The following is an 8,505-nucleotide window of genomic DNA, read 5'->3' on the forward strand; positions in this document are numbered from 1 at the left end:
ATGTAGATGACCGGAATTGTCACTCTGAGAATGGCATCGCCAGTGCTAAACATCTTCGTCGACATTTTAAAACTGTGAAGAAAGGTGCATAGGTCCTCTCTCTGACACCACTCCAGCAACATGATCTGCACCACCTCTGGATCAAGTTAGCCCAGGGTATACGTCATAACGTATTGCAGCAGGGCTCGGCGGTGCTGCCACAGATGCTGCAACATGTGCAGATTCAAATTCCTGCGTGTCAGCACATCGCATTTCAGGCATTGAACCGCCAGACTGAAAGACTTCTGGAGCGATAAAAGTTGTTGAGCTGCTGGGTGTGAATGGTGGAAGTGAGCACATAGCGAGCGTCCCCGCTGCACAAGGCCATGTAGGCCGGGATGGTGGATTAAAAATTGCTGGAGAATCAGGTTCAACACGTGAGCCATAAAAGGTTCGTGTGTCACATTGCCCTGACGAATGGGCCGCAGCCAGGTTTTCATCATTGTCGCACACGGCTGTTAAATCACCACCAAAATCCTCTCCATCAATTTGTAATCCGGTCGCCATGTGACACCGTGTTCCTTTCGTGCATAGTGCTGATGATGGGAGAGGAGTCGATGCCAGCGGCGCAGGTGGATGCAGGTTATGCTCACCCACTGCGCTGCGTTACCTTCAGATATGCAGAACCAGTGGCTGAATGTAGGTGGTGGATGTCTCACAGATGAAGTACCATCATTCAGCTACAACCAATGGGAAGACACCACATTCTTTTTTAGGCCCATCCTGTCTGCTGACCACTGCCATAAATAGTTCTGAACCTCTGGTTACTGTTACCCCCAGTTCTGATTTGTGCTTTTGTGTGCTTGTTTCCTGACTACTTTTCCTGCCTGCTGTTTATGTACCTCGTTGGCCGATCCACATTACACCTCTGCTTGCTTTATGATTAAGTCCTGGCCGTCCCATTCTGTTCCTCTTCCTCAATTAATGTTTTGACCCTGCCTGACTACTACTCTCTGAAACTGCAGCCTTCCACAGGTATTGATCACCTTGGGCCCTGTGTAATTCAAAATCCCTGTATAGGGGTTCAAGGGTTTCAGGGTTCTGGGGGTCCTGCTTGGTGAGTGGCTTCCCTCTAGCCTATCCTTTACAGCCCGTCTAAGTGTGTGGATCAAGGAAGGTGTTGCACCATGATCTCTGCAGGAGGCCATGTAGGCCAGGATAGTGCTTTAAAAATTTCTGGACAACCAGGTTCAACACGTGAGCTATACAAGGCACGTGTGTCACATTGTCACTAGAGATGAGCGAAACGGTCCCGGTTCGGCTCGAGGTCGGTTCGCCGAACGGAGGTCTCGTTCGAGTTCGGCTCGTCGAACATTCGACGAACCGAACTCGAACTGCATAGGAAACAATGGCAGGCAATCACAAACACAGAAAAACACCTAGAAAACACCCTCAAAGGTGTCCAAAAGGTGACAAACAACTCACAACACAACACAAACACATGGGAAAGTGACAAGGACATATACTTATGCAAAAACAAAAGAGCTGGACAAAGAAAAAGAGGAGGAGACACAGATATAGGCATGGCACGTCCTTCTAAAGTCATGTAAAACACCGCAAGGTGACTCCAAGCGGAGTCTCCCTTTTTTCCAAAAATTGGGCCCCACACACACCCACCCCTTCAGTGGCAGCAGTTGTGCCCCAGTTGTACACTTCACAGCTAGATTTGCATCAAGCACATTCAAAAATACGCCATAATTAACCGTCCCCAGGATGACACCAGGGTAGGAAGCAAAGTCTTTCCTGATCCCAGCTCTGTTCATCTTGGCTTCTTTTAAAAACACAGCAAGCAAGGGTTACTCCAAGCGGAGTCTCCCTTTTTTCCAAAAATTGGGCCACACAGACACCCACCCCATCAGTGGCAGCACTTGGGCCCTAGTTGCAAACAGGATGTTTTGATTTGCATCAAGCACATTCAAAAATACGGCATAATTAACCGTCCCCAGCATGACACCGGGGTAGGTAGATAAAGTCTTTGCTGAACCATGACTTGTTCATCTTGGCTTCTTTTAAAAACAATGTAAGCAAGGGTTACTCCAAGCGAAGTCTCCCTTTTTTCCAAAAATTGGGCCCCACACACACCCACCCCTTCAGTGGCAGCACTTGTGCCCTAGTTGTACACTTCACAGCTAGATTTGCATCAAGCACATTCAAAAATACGCTATTCTTAACCGTACCCAGGATGACACCGGGGTAGGTAGCAAAGTCTTTCCTGATCCCAGCTCTGTTCATCTTGGCTTCTTTTAAAAACACAGCAAGCAAGGGTTACTCCAAGCGTAGTCTCCCTTTTTTCCAAAAATTGGGCCCCACACACACCCACCCCTTCAGTGGCAGCAATTGTGCCCCAGTTGTACACTTCACAGCTAGATTTGCATCAAGCACATTCAAAAATACGCCATAATTAACCGTCCCCAGGATGACACCAGGGTAGGTAGCAAAGTCTTTCCTGATCCCAGCTCTGTTCATCTTGGCTTCTTTTAAAAACAATGTAAGCAAGGGTTACTCCAAGCGGAGTCTCCCTTTTTTTCCAAAAATTGTGCTCCACACCCACCCACCCATTCAGTGGCAGCACTTGTGCCCTAGTTGTACACTTCACAGCTAGATTTGCATCAAGCACATTCAAAAATACGCCATAATTAACCGTCCCCAGGATGACACCAGGGTAGGTAGCAAAGTCTTTCCTGATCCCAGCTCTGTTCATCTTGGCTTCTTTTAAAAACACAGCAAGCAAGGGTTACTCCAAGCGGAGTCTCCCTTTTTTCCAAAAATTGGGCCACACAGACACCCACCCCATCAGTGGCAGCACTTGGGCCCTAGTTGCAAACAGGATGTTTTGATTTGCATCAAGCACATTCAAAAATACGCCATAATTAACCGTCCCCAGCATGACACCGGGGTAGGTAGATAAAGTCTTTGCTGAACCATGACTTGTTCATCTTGGCTTCTTTTAAAAACAATGTAAGCAAGGGTTACTCCAAGCGAAGTCTCCCTTTTTTCCAAAAATTGGGCCCCACACACACCCATCCCTTCAGTGGCAGCACTTGTGCCCTAGTTGTACACTTCACAGCTAGATTTGCATCAAGCACATTCAAAAATACGCTATTCTTAACCGTACCCAGGATGACACCGGGGTAGGTAGCAAACTCTTTCCTGATCCCAGCTCTGTTCATCTTGGCTTCTTTTAAAAACACAGCAAGCAAGGGTTACTCCAAGCGTAGTCTCCCTTTTTTCCAAAAATTGGGCCCCACACACACCCACCCCTTCAGTGGCAGCAGTTGTGCCCCAGTTGTACACTTCACAGCTAGATTTGCATCAAGCACATTCAAAAATACGCCATAATTAACCGTCCCCAGGATGACACCAGGGTAGGTAGCAAAGTCTTTCCTGATCCCAGCTCTGTTCATCTTGGCTTCTTTTAAAAACAATGTAAGCAAGGGTTACTCCAAGCGGGGTCTCCCTTTTTTTCCAAAAATTGTGCCCCACACACACCCACCCATTCAGTGGCAGCACTTGTGCCCTAGTTGTACACTTCACAGCTAGATTTGCATCAAGCACATTCAAAAATACGCCATAATTAACCGTCCCCAGGATGACACCGGGGTAGGTAGCAAAGTCTTTCCTGATCCCAGCTCTGTTCATCTTGGCTTCTTTTAAAAACACAGCAAGCAAGGGTTACTCCAAGCGGAGTCTCCCTTTTTTCCAAAAATTGGGCCACACAGACACCCACCCCATCAGTGGCAGCACTTGGGCCCTAGTTGCAAACAGGATGTTTTGATTTGCATCAAGCACATTCAAAAATACGCCATAATTAACCGTCCCCAGCATGACACCGGGGTAGGTAGATAAAGTCTTTGCTGAACCATGACTTGTTCATCTTGGCTTCTTTTAAAAACAATGTAAGCAAGGGTTACTCCAAGCGAAGTCTCCCTTTTTTCCAAAAATTGGGCCCCACACACACCCACCCCTTCAGTGGCAGCACTTGTGCCCTAGTTGTACACTTCACAGCTAGATTTGCATCAAGCACATTCAAAAATACGCTATTCTTAACCGTACCCAGGATGACATTGGGGTAGGTAGCAAAGTCTTTCCTGATCCCAGCTCTGTTCATCTTGGCTTCTTTTAAAAACACAGCAAGCAAGGGTTACTCCAAGCGTAGTCTCCCTTTTTTCCAAAAATTGGGCCCCACACACACCCACCCCTTCAGTGGCAGCAGTTGTGCCCCAGTTGTACACTTCACAGCTAGATTTGCATCAAGCACATTCAAAAATACGCCATAATTAACCGTCCCCAGGATGACACCAGGGTAGGTAGCAAAGTCTTTCCTGATCCCAGCTCTGTTCATCTTGGCTTCTTTTAAAAACAATGTAAGCAAGGGTTACTCCAAGCGGAGTCTCCCTTTTTTTCCAAAAATTGTGCTCCACACCCACCCACCCATTCAGTGGCAGCACTTGTGCCCTAGTTGTACACTTCACAGCTAGATTTGCATCAAGCACATTCAAAAATACGCCATAATTAACCGTCCCCAGGATGACACCAGGGTAGGTAGCAAAGTCTTTCCTGATCCCAGCTCTGTTCATCTTGGCTTCTTTTAAAAACACAGCAAGCAAGGGTTACTCCAAGCGGAGTCTCCCTTTTTTCCAAAAATTGGGCCACACAGACACCCACCCCATCAGTGGCAGCACTTGGGCCCTAGTTGCAAACAGGATGTTTTGATTTGCATCAAGCACATTCAAAAATACGCCATAATTAACCGTCCCCAGCATGACACCGGGGTAGGTAGATAAAGTCTTTGCTGAACCATGACTTGTTCATCTTGGCTTCTTTTAAAAACAATGTAAGCAAGGGTTACTCCAAGCGAAGTCTCCCTTTTTTCCAAAAATTGGTCCCCACACACACCCATCCCTTCAGTGGCAGCACTTGTGCCCTAGTTGTACACTTCACAGCTAGATTTGCATCAAGCACATTCAAAAATACGCTATTCTTAACCGTACCCAGGATGACACCGGGGTAGGTAGCAAACTCTTTCCTGATCCCAGCTCTGTTCATCTTGGCTTCTTTTAAAAACACAGCAAGCAAGGGTTACTCCAAGCGTAGTCTCCCTTTTTTCCAAAAATTGGGCCCCACACACACCCACCCCTTCAGTGGCAGCAGTTGTGCCCCAGTTGTACACTTCACAGCTAGATTTGCATCAAGCACATTCAAAAATACGCCATAATTAACCGTCCCCAGGATGACACCAGGGTAGGTAGCAAAGTCTTTCCTGATCCCAGCTCTGTTCATCTTGGCTTCTTTTAAAAACACAGCAAGCAAGGCTAACTCCAAGCGGAGTCTCCCTTTTTTCCAAAAATTGGGCCACACAGACACCCACCCCATCAGTGGCAGCACTTGGGCCCTAGTTGCAAACAGGATGTTTTGATTTGCATCAAGCACATTCAAAGATACGCCATAATTAACCGTCCCCAGCATGACACCGGGGTAGGTAGATAAAGTCTTTGCTGAACCATGACTTGTTCATCTTGGCTTCTTTTAAAAACAATGTAAGCAAGGGTTACTCCAAGCGAAGTCTCCCTTTTTTCCAAAAATTGGGCCCCACACACACCCACCCCTTCAGTGGCAGCACTTGTGCCCTAGTTGTACACTTCACAGCTAGATTTGCATCAAGCACATTCAAAAATACGCTATTCTTAACCGTACCCAGGATGACACCGGGGTAGGTAGCAAAGTCTTTCCTGATCCCAGCTCTGTTCATCTTGGCTTCTTTTAAAAACACAGCAAGCAAGGGTTACTCCAAGCGTAGTCTCCCTTTTTTCCAAAAATTGGGCCCCACACACGCCCACCCCTTCAGTGGCAGCAGTTGTGCCCCAGTTGTACACTTCACAGCTAGATTTGCACCAAGCACATTCAAAAATACGCCATAATTAACCGTCCCCAGGATGACACCAGGGTAGGTAGCAAAGTCTTTCCTGATCCCAGCTCTGTTCATCTTGGCTTCTTTTAAAAACAATGTAAGCAAGGGTTACTCCAAGCGGAGTCTCCCTTTTTTTCCAAAAATTGTGCCCCACACACACCCACCCATTCAGTGGCAGCACTTGTGCCCTAGTTGTACACTTCACAGCTAGATTTGCATCAAGCACATTCAAAAATACGCCATAATTAACCGTCCCCAGGATGACACCGGGGTAGGTAGCAAAGTCTTTCCTGATCCCAGCTCTGTTCATCTTGGCTTCTTTTAAAAACACAGCAAGCAAGGGTTACTCCAAGCGGAGTCTCCCTTTTTTTCCAAAAATTGTGCCCCACACACACCCACCCATTCAGTGGCAGCACTTGTGCCCTAGTTGTACACTTCACAGCTAGATTTGCATCAAGCACATTCCAAATCCACAAGCATTTACTATCCCCAGGATGACACAGGGGTTGTAAATTCCTTCTGGATCCATGACTTGTTCATTTTGATGAACGTCAGTCTGTCCACATTGTCACTGGACAGACGCGTGCGCTTATCTGTCAGCACACACCCAGCAGCACTGAAGACACGTTCAGAGACAACGCTGGCAGCTGGACACGACAAAATCTCCAAGGCGTAAGTTGAGAGCTCTGGCCATTTTTCGAGGTTTGAAGCCCAAAAGGAGCAAGGCTCCAGTTGCACAGTCATGGCATCGATGTTCATTTGGAGATACTCCTGTATCATCCTCTCCAGCCGTTGACTATGTGTCAGACTTGTTGTCTCTGGTGGCCTTGCAAAGGAGGGTCTAAAAAAATTATGAAAAGATTCCATAAAATTGCTGTTACCAGCACCAGATACGGTCCTACTGGTACGTGTAGACTGTTGAAGATGACGAGACCGTCCCATGTTTGTCAAGTTACAACTGGGAGATTCACTCCCTGCACCTGCACGGTTGTTTGGTGGAAAAGCGGATCTAAGATCGAGTAACAGCTTCTGCTGATACTCCTGCATACGTGCGTCCCTTTCTATGGCTGGAATTATGTCACAAAATTTGGACTTGTACCGGGGATCTAATAGTGTGGCAAGCCAGTAGTCATCATCACTTCTAATTTTGACAATACGAGCGTCATGTTGGAGGTAGTGCAACAAGAAGGCACTCATGTCCACGCTGTGTTTGTGGCATAGAGGTGCTAACCGTTATTTCTTCCTCTGACATCTCCCCCCAAACTCTTTCAACTGAAATTTGACCAAGGTCTCCCTCATCTGCTGAGTCTTCCATGTCCATGGACAGTTCGTCCTCCATTTCTTCATGTCCTCCTGCACCTTCCTCAACATCTCGCCTGCTACCATGCGCCCTTGTTGATCCCTGTCCCCCATGCTGCCATGCCTGGCGCCTTGGTGATGATGAACGTCTGGACCTTGGTGATGTTGTTGTGTCTTGCGCATATGAATCCTCCTGTAGTTCATCCCCTTCCTGTTGTCCCACCCCCTGACTCCGAATAGTGTTTAGCGTGTGTTCCAGCATGTAAATAACTGGAATTGTCATGCTGATAATGGCATTGTCAGCGCTAAACATATTCGTCGCCATGTCGAAACTGTGCAGAAGGGTGCATAGGTCCTTGATCTGAGACCACTCCATCAGGGTGATCTGCCCCACCTCTGCATCTCGTTGGCCCAGGCTATACGTCATGACGTATTGCACCAGGGCACGGCGGTGCTGCCACAGTCGCTGTAACATGTGGAGAGTTGAATTCAAGCGTGTCGCCACATCGCATTTCAGGCGATGAACCGACAGGCCGAAAGACTTCTGGAGCGATGCAAGTCGCTCAGCTGCGGCGCTTGAACGGCGGAAGTGAGCAGACAGTTTTCGTGCCCTGTTCAGAAGGCCATCTAGGCCGAGATACTGTGTTAAAAATTGCTGCACGACAAGGTTCAACACGTGAGCCATACAAGGTACGTGTGTCACCTTGCCCAGGCGAAGGGCCGCACCCAGGTTTGCAGCATTGTCGCACACGGCCTTACCAGGCTGCAGGTTGAGTGGAGACAACCATTTATTAAACTCGGACCGCAGAGCTGACCACAACTCCTCAGCTGTGTGACTCTTATTACCAAGACATGTCAAGCTAAAGACCGCCTGATGCCGTTGCGCTCTGCTGCCAGCATAGTAATGAGGGGTGCGTGATTCCTTCTGCGCAGTGATAACGCTGGTGGCCTGACCAGGCAGGCTTGGGGCGGAGGTGGAGGACCCAGATGAGGTGGAGGATGCAGAAGCAGTGGCGGAACTTGGACAGACAGAGGATTGACAAACAAGTCGTGGGGACGGCAAAACTTGTGCAGCAGACCCTTCACCATCTATCACCATAGTTACCCAGTGCCCAGTCAGCGACATGTAACGTCCCTGTCCATGCTTACTGGTCCAAGTATCAGTGGTGAAATGCACCCGTTCACACACAGAGTTTCTCAATGAAGCGGTGATGTTGTGTGCGACATGCTGGTGTAGCGCGGGCACACCTTTCTTAGAG

Source organism: Anomaloglossus baeobatrachus, chromosome 5 (assembly GCF_048569485.1).
Source record: "Anomaloglossus baeobatrachus isolate aAnoBae1 chromosome 5, aAnoBae1.hap1, whole genome shotgun sequence".
NCBI classification, from domain to species: domain Eukaryota; kingdom Metazoa; phylum Chordata; class Amphibia; order Anura; family Aromobatidae; genus Anomaloglossus; species Anomaloglossus baeobatrachus.